The sequence below is a fragment of the Panthera tigris genome, chromosome B1 (assembly GCF_018350195.1).
Source record: "Panthera tigris isolate Pti1 chromosome B1, P.tigris_Pti1_mat1.1, whole genome shotgun sequence".
Lineage (NCBI taxonomy): Eukaryota > Metazoa > Chordata > Mammalia > Carnivora > Felidae > Panthera > Panthera tigris.
The window spans coordinates 45,701,858-45,717,887 of NC_056663.1; the positions used below are offsets into that span (position 1 = coordinate 45,701,858).

Here is a 16,030-nt window from a genome sequence, read left to right on the forward strand (position 1 = left end):
CAAACAGAAAGATTTGTACAGAAAAATCTACCATTGCATGATTAATAGTCTGACAATCCCAGCAGGCTAATATTTTTTCAGCAGTTCCCTAAGTCTAGAACTCTACTTATTTCTGAATTCCCCACTTTATAGACAACTCTTTGCTCTAATCAAGCCAGACATGTAGCTGGTTTCACTATCCAAATATTTGCTATGGCAGGACGAACCTTTCATGCATGGGGCATACCTACAGAGGCAGAGTGGAAAGAAGGGGAGTGAGGACTTCAAATTTGCAAGATTGGTTACGTGCATGTTTTGATTTTGCTTGCTAATAAATGTTGGTACTTGTGGCAGAATTAGGTATGGTGCTTGCTTTTTAGAAAAAAAAAAACATAATATCTAATAATGACACTGCAAGAGGGAGTAACTGTGTCCGGTCAACACTAATTCCTGGAGGCAACCAGTTTTCACCAAAAAGAACCTATCGACTCTGAATGGGTATATTGGCTTAGTTCAGTCTAGTAGATGTCATTAGGGTGAATAATGCATTCAATAGGGCAACAGGTGGCCATGGTGGCAGGTATATCGTTTCAATTTTCTGGTTGTTTCCTGGCTGGTTTCACTGGTCTGCAGGAATGAGTTGTCTTATATCGACTCTGGTCTCTTTATAGGTGGTAGCTGCTGCCAGGTGACTCAAAGTAGGACATTTGTCACTGCTACTGCTGCTCTCCATAAGGTGCTGAATCCCTGACCCCAACCCACTAAGGGCTGCAACATCTTAGAGGTGCCAAATGAAGCTGTACTTTCTCTGAGTCTTCCAGGTAGTGGAACCATGTGATAATCTGAAGAGAAATAAAGAGAATGCACCTCACACCCTGGTTCTGTGTTAAAAACTTTCTCACTTGGGCACTCTTTGGGTTCAGAGTCTCACCAAGGTCTCTCAAAGAATTGTTTCATCCCACGGTTTTAATTCCATTCTCTGCAAGAGCTGAAACACTGTGGTTCAGGTGACACTGAGAGTGGTAGTCACTGCTCCATTACCTTATTACACCCAGTATCCCTGTATAATGTGCCCTCCTCCAGCGAGAAGCAAACTCCCATGTATTTAAGTCATACAAATAGACTCTCAAAGGGAAAAGTATGTGCATGTTTAGGTCTATGTGTGGGGAGAGGGGTGTTGCTGAGCCCCCTATCAGGCTGTCTTTAGGATGAGGTCATAATACACTAATGTTTACCAAGGTGAAAAATTATATTTGGTAAAGAAAGATTTATCACTATTCAGTCTAGGGCAATTTCCTTGTTGTGCTTAAAGTCTTTTGACACTTAGAATACTTCCGAATGTTTATGACCGAATGGGATTTTACAGAAGCAACATAGCATCTGCAGATACTTCAAGGTAGCTTATAGGACAGTCATATTCAAGACCAGAGAAACATACAGTTGGGCCCAAGGATTTTTTTTAAATTTTAAAAAATGAGTTAACACTTTAAAATCAGGAAATTTCACTTTTAAATGTCTGGATTTCTGGATGTATTTGAAAAGTCATACTACACCCTCCTTCCTAAATGGTGGTAATATGCTATGACTTTTAGAGAGGGCACTCTTCTCCAGTTTTTTACACTTTCCACTTGCTCACTTCATTCTGTAGGTATTGGTATTTGTGTTCTCTGCTTTGGGGCCTCATTCAAATGGTATATTTATGGAAGTGCCCTAATGAATTCTACAGAAATTAACTTACTCTACCAAAAGCTCTACAAATACAATTATCATAGAATCTTGACTTTAATTTCATCTTGTCCAGCAGTTTCCAAAAATCTGGTCATGAACTAAAATCTGGATGGCCATAGGAAAATTAACTGGGGGAGTTTTCTGAATCCAGGTTATCAGACCCTACCCTCAAAGATTTGTACCTTGTTTATGAAAATATCTAGAGAAATTCTCCTGTATATGTGTGTTGAGAACTATTGGTCTCCTCCAGCCCTTTTTACCTTGGAGTGAAGGAGGGGTGGGGAAGGCCACGGAAGTGCATTCACTGACTACCCAAGCTTGGCTGCTTGATGGGTCAGAGGAATACTGATAAGTATAATTAAATTTGTTGGCATTAATAATTTTATTTTGATCTATCAGAACAGTCCACTGAATGCAAAAATCAATATCTAAGAGAAAGGTGGCTGAAGCCAAAATGAGGTCAGAAGCAAAATCAGGCCAGATGTCTCTATCCCACTTTTCTTCTGTTTCTCTCCAGTCTTTTCTTATAACATAAGCATCTCTGCCCTGCACATCCTCTTCATTCCCAGCCTTCTTCAAGTTTTTCAAAATGCTTAGCAGAGGGGCAAGCAATTTAGTGATCCTTGGGTTTGATATCTCTTTTATTTTACCTCTTCTACTTTTTTCTTAATCTCTGTCCATAGATATTCTTTGAGGCTCTTGCACAGTATCAACACATTCCAATGGCGGGTTACATAAATATCTCTTTTCTAAGTTTTGACACTGATAAGTTTTTTTTTTCTGGTCTTTGTCAGTATTTTTCACTGGAAAATGTTCATCATTAATTTCCTAATACACACACACACACACACACACACACACACACACACACATGCTCAGAGGAAGTATATGGTGAGGGTAAAGGAAGAAATTAGGAGCTTCAGATTGGAGTCCAGAATCCATGTGGCTTCAGGAACCTGATTATTATCTCTCTGAAAAAAAATTACCTCAGTTGATATTGTCAACAGCCTTAAAAAAGTAAAGCACCAGTATTCTAATAGGCACAAGAAAGCAACGCTGTTCTGGTATGGGCTTAATCAAAGAGAAAAGTGCTAGAAAAGACTAAGTAGCTACCGTTGCTGGAAGATCGATGCTGCTTCTGTGCATATGAACTAATAGCAAGTGAAGACATTTCTCCTGAAATATAATTACCTCTTTTATCTGTGTGGATATTTCAAATCTGAAGGTTAATAAAATAGAAGAAATGCAACATAACTTTTGTGACTTTGCAGAATGCTACCAGTGCAACAGCAGCCCTGATTAAAAAATACAGCATTCAGGACTTCCATGAAAAATCTTATTCATGTGCTCAGGCCCTTTTGTTTTTCCCCTCCTGACCACTTCTTCCTCTTCTTTTCCTAAATCTCTCCCCTTTGTCCCTTGCATTAGTTATCTTTCTCTATGTAAAACACCATCTCAAACAGAGCGACTTAAAACTACAAACACTAACTTGCAGTTCTGTGGGTTGGCAATTCTGCTCCCAGCTTGGTTCAGTAATGCAGCTGTGGTCAGCTTCTGGTCAGCCAGAAGGCTTTCCTTCTAAGGCTGCCTATTAGCTGAGATATTAAGGACAGTAGAGCAAGTATCTTTTAATACACAGCAGGCTAGCCTATGTCAGTTTCCATGGCAGTCGAAAGGGTTCTGAAAGACAATGAAGTATGCAAGACCTCTTGAGTAGTAGGCTCAGGACTGGTACACCTTCATTTCTACCACATTCTATGATCAAAGCAAGTACAGCAAAGATACAAAGGATTAGGGGATAGGTTCTGCCTCTTGCTGGGAAGTCCTGTAAAGTCACATTGCAAAGGGGGATGGATAAAGGACAGAGTAGAGAACTGTGGCATATTTTGTAATCTGTCACCTCCCTCCTGCAATTTTCATGAGTCATGTGTATGCATAGGTACTATAAGGGAGTGACAAAAAGAACAAAAAATTCTGTTGCTATATTCAAGTTGCTTATAATCTAGTGGGAAGAAAAACATCACCTTCATCACAGATTACAGGTACAAGCATTACCAGCTTGTAACAGTCAAATCCATGTATACTAGGAAAACGTGGATGGAAAGCTATTGGTAGTGGAGATTATCAAAGCCCTCTTTAATTGTTTAATACAATTTAGATAACCTCTTGCATTTTCAGCATTTAATTCCAACAATTTTAAATATATGAAAGTGGGAAAAACAGTACAGTTACTCCCCCATATGCCCACCACCTGAATCAAACAATTGGAAATATTTTGCTATATTTGTATCATATATATACATGCATGCATACACATGAGCACACATATATAGATATATGCATCATATATTAAATGTTGATGGTGTTAGAAATACTACCACATGGATTATTTCCCAACTGTAAGGGGAAAAATGGAGAAATCTGATTATCATCATTATGAATAATGAAACAACTAGTCATTTTGTGACTCCAAATATGATGCAACATGAAGTACTCAGCATCACCAATGAGCTATTTTGTTAAATTGTGGTAAAATATACATAACATAAAATTGATTATTTTAACCATTTTAAAGCATACAGTTAAGTGGCATTAAGTACATTCACATTGTTATGCAGCCATCACCACCATCCATCACTAGAACTTGTTTTCATCTTCCCAAACAGAAACTCCCTACCACTAAACACTAACTCTCCCTTTCCCCTTTCCCCAAGCCCCTGGCAACCATGCTCCTAGAATTTGGCTACTCTAGAAACCTCATAAATGTGAAATTACAATATTTATCCTTCTGTGACTGGGTTTATTTCACTTAGTATAATGTCATCTAGACTCATCCATGTTGTAGAATGTGCCAGAGTTTCTTCCTTTTTAGGGTTGAATAATATTCCATTATATATACCATATACAATATGTACTGTATTATATATAATATATATGTATATATACTACAATATATACATATATACACATGTATATGCCATATTTTGTTTATCTATTCATCCTTTAACATATGTTTGGATTGCTTTCAGCTTTTGGATGTTGTGAATAATGCTGCTATGAACATGGATATATAACTACATGTTTGAGTCACTGTTTTCAATTATTTTGGATACCCTTGAAAATGTTTTTTTCTTTTCAGATTGTTCATTTTTAGTATGTAGAAATGCAGTTGATTTTTACATGTTGATTTTGTATCCTGCAACTTTGCTGAGCTAGTTTATTAGTTCTAACAGTTGTTTGGTTTTGTGTGTGTTTGTTTTAATCTTAATGTTTCCTACATATAAGATCATGGCATCTGTGAACTGAAATGATTTTATTTCTTCCTTCCCAATTTGGATGCCTTTTCTTTACTTTTCTTGACTAATTTCTCTGGCTAGGGCTTCCAGGTCTACATTAAGTAGAAGTAGGCATTTTTTTTTTTTTTTGTCTTATTTCCAGTCTTAGAGGGAAAAATTGCAGACTTTCACCATTGAGTATGATGTTAGCTATCGGTTTTTCATATAAGACTTTTATTCCATTAGGGTAGTTTCCTTCAATTTCTCATTTGTTGAAAGTTTTTATCATGAAAAGTTGTTGAATTTCTTAAATGCTTTTTCTGCATCAAGTGAGATAATCATATGGGATTTTTTTTTCTGTTAATGTGGCATTTTACATTGATTTGTGTATGTTGAACCAACTATGCATTCCAGGTATAAATCCCTATTGGTCAATGGTATACCATTTTAACATGCTGTTGCATTTGCGTTGCTAGTATTTTTTTTGAAGATGTTTGGATTCATACTCATAGATAATATTAGTATGTAGTTTTCTTTTCTTGTAGTGTCTTTGGCTTTTAAATCCAGATAATGCGGACCTCATAGTAAGAATTAGGAAGTGTTACCTCCCTTTCAATTTTTTAGAAGAGTTTGAGGTTGTGTCAATTCTTCTTTAAGTGTTTGGTAGAATTCACCAGTGAAGCCATCTGGTCCTGAACTTTTCTTTTTTGGGAGGTTTTGATTCAATATTTTTGTTCCTTACTGGTCTGTTCAGATTTTCCATTTCTTGATGATTCAGTCTTAGTAGATTGTGTGTGTACAGGAATTTGTACATTTGCTTTTAGGTTATAAACCTTTTTATTTCTGTAAGTCAGTAATAATGTAAGCTACTTTAATTTCTGATTTTATTTACTCTAGTCTTTTTAGTGAATTCAGCTAAAGATGGTTAATTTTGTTATCTTTTTGAAAAAATAAGGATCTTGTTTTCATTGTTTTTCTCTATTTTTCAATTCTCTATTTTATTAATCTCCACTTTAATTATGTTCTTCCTTCTGCAAGCTTTGAGCTTAGTTTTTTCTTCTTTTTCTAGTTCTTTAAGTTAAATTCTTCATTTATAACCCATGTTCTTTTTAAATATAAGCTATAAATTTCCCTCTTAGTGTTGCTTTTGCTGTATGGCATATCCTTTCAAGGATACACTATTTTTCTAAAAATCATGAGTTTACATAATTTTCTTCAACACAGCAGAAAATTTACTTATTTATGAACTTTGTATGATTGTGTCTCTTTTTCCATACATTGAAATCACGCATATAATGTTGAAATAATTATTTATTTGTAGCGTAATACAATGTTCACAAGTATCAAAATAATAAATATTAACACTGAAATTAAACTACAGAACAAAGTTTAAGGTTGTTATTGTACTTATTTTTTAAAATAGGATTATCAGGGTTTTTTTTTTAATTGTGGCAAGAGCACTTAACATAAGATCTGCCTTCTCAACCAATTTTTAAGTGTACAATGCCATATTGTTAATTATAGGCACACTCTTATAAAGCAGATCTCTACAATTTATTCATCTTGTATACTGAAATCTTATATCCATTGAATAACAACTTCCAATTTTACCTCCCCCCACCCCCTGGCAATCACCATTTTCCTTTTGTGTTTCTATTTTAGATACATTATATAAGTAAAATCATGCAGTGTTTTTCCATCTGTATCTGGCTCATTTTACTTCACATAATGTCTTCAGGCTTTATCCATGTTGTTGCATATAGTAGGATTGACTTCTTTTTGAAGGTTGAATATTCTATTGTATGCGTATATTCCATTTTCTTTATTCATCTGTCCATAGACACTTAAATTGTTTCCATATCTTGACTATTGTGAATAATACTGCAATGAACATGAGAGTGCCAATATCTTTTTGAAATCCTGATTTCAATTATTTTGCTTATATAGTTGGAGGTAGGATTGGTAGATCAGACGGTAGTTCCATTTATAATTTTTTGAGGAACCTCCATGTTTTTCTTAGAGGTTGAACTATTTTGCATTCTGATCAACAGTGTTCAAGGATTCCAGTCTCTCTGCATCTTTGCCAGCTATTGTCATTTTATGTAATAATAGCCATCCTAACCATTATGAGGTGATATCTCATTGTGGTTTTGATTTGCAGTTTCCTAATGATTAGTGATATTGAGCACCCAGATTTACAGTTAAAAAGTAAATTACAAGATCAAATAAATTTAGTTTCTATTTTTGTCCCTGAGCCCCATATCCCTTTACCACTTCTATATAACCATTTCTTTTTTTAGTTTTTGGCTGTTTCTTCTGATGAATATCTTTGTAAGTGTATATATTTATATTTACATATAAATAATATAGTATATATGTGTATTATTACTTCCTCTCCTTCCTCACACAAATGTTAGCATGCTATATACAGTGCTCTGTATAGAATTAATTAATATTAATTAATTATATTAATTAATGTATTAATATATTTATTTGTATTAATTAATTTTTAATTAATGGTGTTTTTTCTAGAGATTTTCCCATGTAAGCATATACTTATCTTTGGCATTCTTTTTTTTTGTGCCTTTTATTTATTTTTTATTTTTATTTTTTTTATTTTTATTTTTTTTCAATATATGAAGTTTATTGTCAAATTGGTTTCCATACAACACCCAGTGCTCATCCCAAAAGGTGCCCTCCTCAATACCCATCACCCACCCTTCCCTCCCTCCCACCCCCCATCAACCCCCAGTTTGTTCTCAGTTTTTAAGAGTCTCTTATGCTTTGGCTCTCTTCCACTCTAACCTCTTTTTTTTTTTTTTCCTTCCCCTCCCCCATGGGTTTCTGTTAAGTTTCTCAGGATCCACGTAAGAGTGAAACCATATGGTATCTGTCTTTCTCTGTATGGCTTATTTCACTTAGCATAACACTCTCCAGTTCCATCCATGTTGCTACAAAGGGCCATATTTCATTCTTTCTCATTGTCTTTGGCATTCTTTTTATGTTACTGCATACTAATTCAACATACAAATACATCATGTCTTATTCAATCACTCCCTTGACAGAAGACATTTTGTGTTTTTCCAGACATTTACTATTACAAATAATGCAATACTAAATAACTTTGTGAATGATATTTTGGACTTCTGCAAGTAGGTGTGTAAAGTAAATTATATGAGCAGAATTATGTATGAAAGCATGGATGCATCTGTAATTTACCTAACTTAATTTTACCAGCTTTCAAGTGCCTGCTGCTTTTTCCACATAAGTAGAGCAATGCAATGAGAATGCTTAGGATTTGGAATGTCACTGGCTTGGATTTGAATCCTGACTTTATAACTTATTAATAAACTTTGTGGCCTCGAAGGTTAATAATACCTACTTCACAGGGCCGTTAAAATTAAAAGAAACAATGTTTAAAGCATCTTGTATCTTGTCTTGCATCAGAGATGCTCCCCAAATGTCAATTCCCTTTCAGTCACTGAAGTCAATAACATCTTAGTGACTTTGGCTGTTGATGCATTTTCAGAATTCTAGATTCTTCGCTTTTGATTCTTTTCTGACATCTCTTATTAACCTTCACAGACTTAGTTTTGCCATGAAGTATTCTGAGATTTCTCCAGAAATCTTCAGCCATTTTTTTGTTAGCTTAGAGTGCCTATTGCTGAACACATATTTGTGAACCGTAGGACACTATTCTTCTCTGTCTCTGTGTTGGCCGCTGCTTTTCAATAAGCTGCTTTGCTTGGTAATCCGTGGAAAGAAGGGGGCCTCCATCCACACCTGGCATCCTCTTCTGCATCTATTCTTAGAAATCTAGAAATGAAATCTACATGATTGATTTCTACCTTAAAATATGTCATCATTTTGAATCATAAAAATTTTCTGAGCTTTAGTTTATCAAACTTTCTCTGTTCTTCTACTTCTAATTGTCAGAGCAATTCTCATGGCTCCTACTTGAGTCCACACAGCCAGCCTACATCTGAAAATATAAGAGGTTTTTAAAGTGCTTGGATCATACTGGCTCAGCAGCACTCATGCATATAGGCATGAATCCCCACCAAATATTGAATCAGAGACCATGTTGCTAAAGTAGTGTTTCTGATTTGAGAAAGTAATTGCTTTTGGATTATTCCACTGACTTATATGATTCAATACAGTAGGATTTTTGGCTTTTTAAAATCTATTTCATATTTTAGGGCACATGAATTTTAGTTTTTTTTATATTTAATGCTTTAAACTTTAAGTGAAGAATGAATATCTTTTAGTAAATATTCTTTTTCTGTGCAAATATATGTATTTTTAGCTAAGAGTTTGTTTTGGCTATGCATGGGGGTTCCTAACTCTTAATATCAGCTGTATAATCTCATGTGTGGAATTTAATAATATCGAGCTCATAGAAACCAATAGTAGAATGGTGGTTGCCAGGGGCTGGGGACAGAGGAAATGGTGAGATGTTGGTCAAAGGGTATGAACTTTCACTTATAGGATGAGTAAGTTCCCAGAATCTAAGGTGCATCATGGTAACTGCAGCTAACCCTGTGCTGTATTTTAATGTTGTCCTGAGAGTAGAGCTTTAATGTTTTCACCATAACAACAAAAAGAAAATGGTAATTATGCAAGGTGAAGGATGTGTTACATAACCTTATTGTGGTAAACATTTAGTAATATATACATGTATCAAATAATCACATTTTACACCTCAAGCTTACACAAAGTTACATGCAATTATATCTGATAAAGTTAGAAAAAAATTCAGGAAATTTAAGTAAGATGTAAAAATAATTGTTAATGTTGTCAACATTAAAGGACATTGCATTATAAAAGCCTTTATAATTCAGCCAGAGACAGTACAATCTCAAAGTCTTGAGTACTTTTTTTTTAATAAAGAAATTATTCAATTTGGTCTCCCCCCAACCCCCTCCCCACCAAAAAGTTATGAGAATCAACTTTTAGTAGGGGTTGCCCATATTCTGAGGAACAGACAATCTACCTACACTAGGTTTCTTAATCCTGGCTTCTTGATAATTCTTCAAATTTGATGAAAACCCAAATGAATTCTAAGGCTGGAAAATAGAGAAGTTGAGAAAATATCAAATGACAGGACAACCCAGAACTGTTTCCTAATTTGGCAACTGTTCTGGGATTATGATGTCTTCTAGATTGGGCAACATTTTGAATAAACCAAAAATACCATTTTATGTAAGAACGTCACTTCCTACCTTGGTCTTTAATATCTTTTGTTTTGCAGCTGAGAGTCAGGAGACAAATGAGGAGAATTAAACCCATTCAAAGCATGAGGAGATATCATTCTTTCCCGGTGAATTATTTTAAAGAGGATAAGACACATTGAAAGAGATTTATAATGTTAGTTTATTTGAAAGAATGATACTCAACATTTCAACCTATTTTTATTAACATTTCTGAAGATAAATACCTTTCCCCCCTTTTAGTGAATTAATCTCCTTGGTTCCAAATCTTATGACCATGTCACAGATATCTGATGGCATCTTAGAGAGTAAATGCAAACAAAGGAAAGAACTGTTTCTTCAATTGGATTACTTACAGTGTTGTAACTGAATATATTGCTTTGCTATTTATTTATTTATTTATTTATTTATTTTTAAATTTATTTTTTAAAATTCAAGTTACTTTACATACAGTGTAGTATTAGTTTCAGGAGTAGAACCTAGTGGTTCATCACTTACATATAAAACTTAGTGCCCTCCTTAATGCCCATCACCCATATAGCCCACCCACCTACCTCCCTTCTAGCAACCCTCAGGTTGTTCTTTGTATTTAAGAGTCTCTTATGGTTTGTCTCCCTCTGTTTTATCTCATTTTTCCTTCCCTTCCCTGCTGTTCATCTGCTGTGTTTCTTAAATTCCACCTATAAGTGAAATCATATTTGTCTTTCTTTGACTGACTTATTTTGCTTAGCATAATACACTCCACCTCCATCCACGTTGTTGCAAATGGTAACATTGCATTCTTTTTGATCACCAAGTAGTATTCTGTTGTTTACATATATCACATCTTAATCCATTCATCAGTCGACAGACATTTGGGCTCTTTCCATACTTTGCTATTGTTGATAGTGCTGCTATAAACATTGGGGTGCATGTGTCCCTTAAAATCAGCATTTTTGTATCCTTTGGATAAATACCTAGTAGTGCAATTGCTGGCTCATAGAGTACTTCTATTTTTAACTTTTTGAGGAACCTCCATACTGTTTTCCAGAGTGGCTGCACCAGTTTGTGTTCCCACCAACAGTGCAAAAGTGTTCCCCTTTCTCCACATCCTTGCCAGCATCTATTGTTTCCTGAATTAATTTTAGCCATTCTTACAAGTGAGGTGGTATCTCATTGTGGATTTTATTTGCTTTTTCCTGATGATGAGTGATGTTGAGCATTTTTTCATGTGTCTGTTGGCCATCTGGATGTCTTCTTTGGAAAAGTGTCTATTCATGTCTTTTGCCCATTTCTTCACTGGATTATTTGTTTTTTGGGTGTTGAGTTTGATAAGTTCTTTATACATTTTGGATACTAACCCTTTATCTGATATATCATTTGCAAATATCTTCTTCCATTCTGTTTGTTGCCTTTTAGTTTTGTTGATTGTTTTCCTTTGCTGTGCAGAAACTATTTATCTTGATAAGGTCCCAATTGTTCATTTTTGTTTTTGTTTCTCTTGCCTCCTGAGACATGTCTAGTAAGAAGTTGCTCTGACCAAGGTCAAAGAGGTTGCTACCTATTTTCTTCTGTAGAATTTTAATGGTTTCCTGTCACACATTTAGGTATTTCATCCATTTTGAATTTATTTTTGTGTATGGTATAATAAAATGTTCCAATTTCATTCTTCAGCATGTCACTGTCCAGTTTTCCCAGTACCATTTGCTGAAGTGATTGTCTTTTCTCCATTGGATACTCCTGCTTTGTTGAAGATTAGTTGGCCATACATTTGTGGGTCCCATTCTGGGTTCTCTATTCTGTTCCATTGATCTATGTGTCTGATTTTGCTCCAGTACCATACTGTCTTGATGGTTATAGCCTTTTAATGCAGCTTAAAGTCCAGAATTGTGATGCCTTCAGCTTTGCTTTTCTTTTTCAATATTACTTTGGCTATTCAGGGTCTTTTCTAGTTCCATGAAAAATTTAGAATTGCTTTACTATTTTATTTATTTTTGAAAAATGTTTATTTATGTATTTTGAGAAAGGGTGGCAAGCGGCAGAGAGAGAGAGAGAGAGAAGAGAGAGAGAATCCCAAGTAGGCTCTATACTGTCAGAGCCCAACAAGGTGCTCGAACCCATGAACTGTGATATCATGACCTGAGCTGAAATCTGCATTTGGACACTCAACCGACTGAGCCACCCAGGTGCCCTTACTTTTCATTTTATACTTTACTTCAAGCTTCTGATATGCCACATAAATTCTCTTACTACTTATGCCATCTTGAATGGCAATGTGGAACACAAAAGAGATCTCCTGGAGTCCAGGAGGCTAGGATTGTAGCTGTTGACACTTCTTCCCATTGGAAAATTACCTCCTTTTTCATCTTCAGTCCCTTGGTCTTTGGATTATCCAGATAATCCAGTAGAGCTTCAGAATAAAGACTATGACCGTGTTCCATGTGTTTCTTTCAAGTTGTAAGGACTGTCAGCAAGCTGTTGATAGTGAGGTGTCTCCTGATTTTGCCCTTGGAAGTAGGTTCATCCTGGCAGAAGTCCCTGGGGAGTGGCTGGAAGTCCCTACATCTCTACCTATTTTCTCCACAATATTTTGTTTACCAGCAGGTGTTAACTTTGGATTAAGAGATTTTCTTTCCCAGGTTCTCTTGTTAAATATGACATCTCTCATAAGAATATTCAATACTAACGAGTTGCTAAAGAATTACAAAACTATTTTGGGAATTATAAAATAGAGATAAAGGGAAAATTAGAGTGGAGGGGCATGCAATACCATTTCAGGAGTGTCCTGGAACAAGTGACTGACACACTGAGAGCACTTAGTAAATAGAAGTGAGCAGGTCTGAGAGGGAGAGTTGGAAACTCTCCAAAGGCAAATTGGCCAATTATTGGCCCCTCCAATGTCTGTATGGTGTAAGTCATTTTATGGGTGGAGTTGGGTGCAGAATGGGTTTTTCCTTCTTCCCCATAAATTAGGGTGAGAAAGCATCAGCCTTGAAGAGGAAAGAGACCTTAACTTCATTTAATTTTCTCTTTAGGTTAAATAGATATGGCCATTTTTGTTTAATCCTGTGGACAATTTTCTCCTAATTCACCACTGTGGGTATTTAATGCAGCTTAAGCATAGAACAGAATTGAAGAATTATGAATAGTAAGTACACAGGAATGTCACATTTCCAAAAAAAAAAAAAAGTGATAGGAGGTGAAAGAAAGTTTGAGATCCTTACTGGATAGCAGAGCTTGACATCGGTGATTTATGAATACTTGGGGCCCTTAAGCTGCCCTCACATCTGACTGTCTGCTGGTCTCTAGCACTGACCAGCAAAAGTTGTGGCTTTTGCTTTCCTTCTCTTCATGCCTTCTGTGTCCTCATACATGGGCAGCAGCATGTTTTTCTGCAGTTAGAATGTTTAGATCTGTTTGAGCCCCCACTCTCACACATTTCAAATGTACAATGTCAGGGAAATATCTTCATCTCTCTGAGAGATAGTAGCACATGCTTAGCACTTACATTATGGAGACACCAGGATGCTATTCCTAACAGCTGGATAGTGTTTTCCAATTGACAGGGTCTCTTCCACTCTTATTTCCTTTTTTTTTTTTTTCTGCCCTTGCTCTCACAAATTGAAGTATACTAAAATATTTTCTGATTTATCTTTAGTGAAGCTTTGTTACATGAAATCTATAAATTATACACATATATGTATATATATGTATATATATATGTATATTTGTGTGTATATATATATATGTGTGTGTGTATATACACACACACACACACACACACACACACATATATATATATATATATATATATATGTAAGGAAAACTAAAATGATATGTTTTACTCCATGTGTGCTTTATAGTTTTAATGTGGTTTTATTTATTTATTTATTTCTGGCTTTGAAACAAAAAAATCCTCTATTGCACATTTATGGCTTTATGAGTTTTCATTTAACAATTTAATGTGGCTGCTTTTCAGCCCTTGGAGCTCCCATACTGATATTGCACTGTTTTGGGTGACGCAAAAAACAAAACAGAACAAAACTATTGGTCTTGTTCAAAATTCTTACAATATGTGGCTCTTCTTCAAATAGCTATGCTGCTCTAGGACTGATGAACTGCACTGGAAAACTTTATAGTCACCTCTATACAGCTGTCAGCTGTGAGAACTGAGGGACTTTAAGCTCAGGAAATGCAAATATATTGATATCAACTATAGTATCCTGACTGCCGTTGAGAACTTCCCTCTTAGATATCCAGAGCGATGGGACTGACATGGGAGAAAATAAAGCCTATGCCCTTTGTATCAGTGAATTAGATCTAAAATATCACCCATTCATATTGATCAGGATGATAAGTGAGAACTTCCAAGTCAGCCTTATGAAGAGGGTGGGAAGGAAGGATCTGTTGGTTAGTGCTGGTATTTTCCAACAGTTCTCAATATGCAAGTACCGTAGAATTTTTGCATGTATACTTGGTGCGTTTGACTTTGCAGTTTTCCTCCTAAGAAAATTATTGCCATTTATTATTATTGCTATTCTAATATTTATGGAATCAGGAAATAAATAGGGATTGGGTCAGCCTCCTTCAGACTTTGGGATCTAATAAGATCTTGAATGTATGGTAGAGATTGCTAATCCTTCCCCTAACATCTGGTGTCTTCTTCATTAGATAGAGAACCTTGACTTTTAGCTGAGCACATTGCAATGTAGAATAAAAGACTATATTCTCAACATTCTTCGCCAGTTAGAAATGCAAAGGGGTGAATCTTTACCAGGAAAATTCTGTGCCTTTCTGTCTGTCTGTGCTTTTCTTCCTCCTTCTTCCTCAACACAGTTATGCATAACTGCAAGATGACCTTGAAAAGGGAGCCATAAGCTGAAAATGTTGTAATAAACAGGGAGGAGTCCAAATTTCTAATAGTGCCATGTAGCTCTTTTCCAGCCTAGAGCTGCTGATTCAAGACTTCCTCTATTCAAGAAAGAATTTAATTTTTTTCTGATTTAAGCCACTGGTTGTTGTTTTCTTTGTTATATGAAAGTAAATTATAAGTTTTTAAATATAGATAGGATCAATAACAGTGCTGTAATGGGGCTACATTGGAGCCTGAGATAAGAAGAATACTGTAATACTAGTCTTGTCTTTATTTATAAGTTTTGAGGTGACTCTTTGGTTAAGTGGCAACTCTTGATTTTGCCTCAGGTCATGCCCTCACGGTTTGTGAGTTTGAGCCCCACATTGGGGCTCTGTACTGACAGTGAGGAGTATGCTTAAGGTTCACTCTGTCTCCCACTCTTTCTGCACCTCCCCCACTCTGTCTCAAAATAAATAAATACATTAAAATTTTTTTTTTATATTTTGTTTCCATGGATTTTTGCATGAATTTTTATGTTCTAAAAATATTACATGGGATTTCCACTCTGGGAAGATAAATTAGACATATTTTTCTCTATTTCTTCTAAGTACAACTAAAAATGTTTGATATTATATGTAATTATATGTAAACTATGGACTTTGGGCTATAATATGTCAATGCAGTATCATTGACTATAAAATGCAGTTTCATTGACTATAAAAAATGCACTGCTGTGGTGGACAATGTTGCTAATGGGGGAAGCTGTACATGTTGTGTGTACAGGGGATAGATGGGAAATCTCTGTACTTTTACTCAATTTTGCTGTGAATCTAAAACCGCTCTAAAAAATAAGGTATATTTTTAAAAAGCTGATAGAACTTCAAGCATAGATAAAAACCACAAATATATTTGAAGAAATCAACCTCCTTCTCTCAATAATTAATAGAACAATTAGACAGAAAATCATCATACATATAGAACTCAATACCATGAATGAAGGGGAT

At 35.3% G+C, this 16,030-nt stretch overlaps 1 long non-coding RNA gene across 7 annotated transcripts in view; it reads left to right on the forward strand.

The window, feature by feature from the left end:
• The window catches only part of LOC122237905, a 170,019-nt gene that overhangs the window by 32,993 nt on the left and 120,996 nt on the right, over positions 1 to 16,030 (forward strand). Inside the window, exon 3 of one of the 7 annotated variants that reach the window (XR_006216653.1) lies at positions 651 to 800. The exons of the other annotated variants lie outside the window; for them this stretch is intronic. This is a non-coding gene — a long non-coding RNA (uncharacterized LOC122237905). The remainder of the gene's footprint in view (positions 1 to 650; positions 801 to 16,030) is intronic. 7 annotated transcript variants of the gene reach the window in all.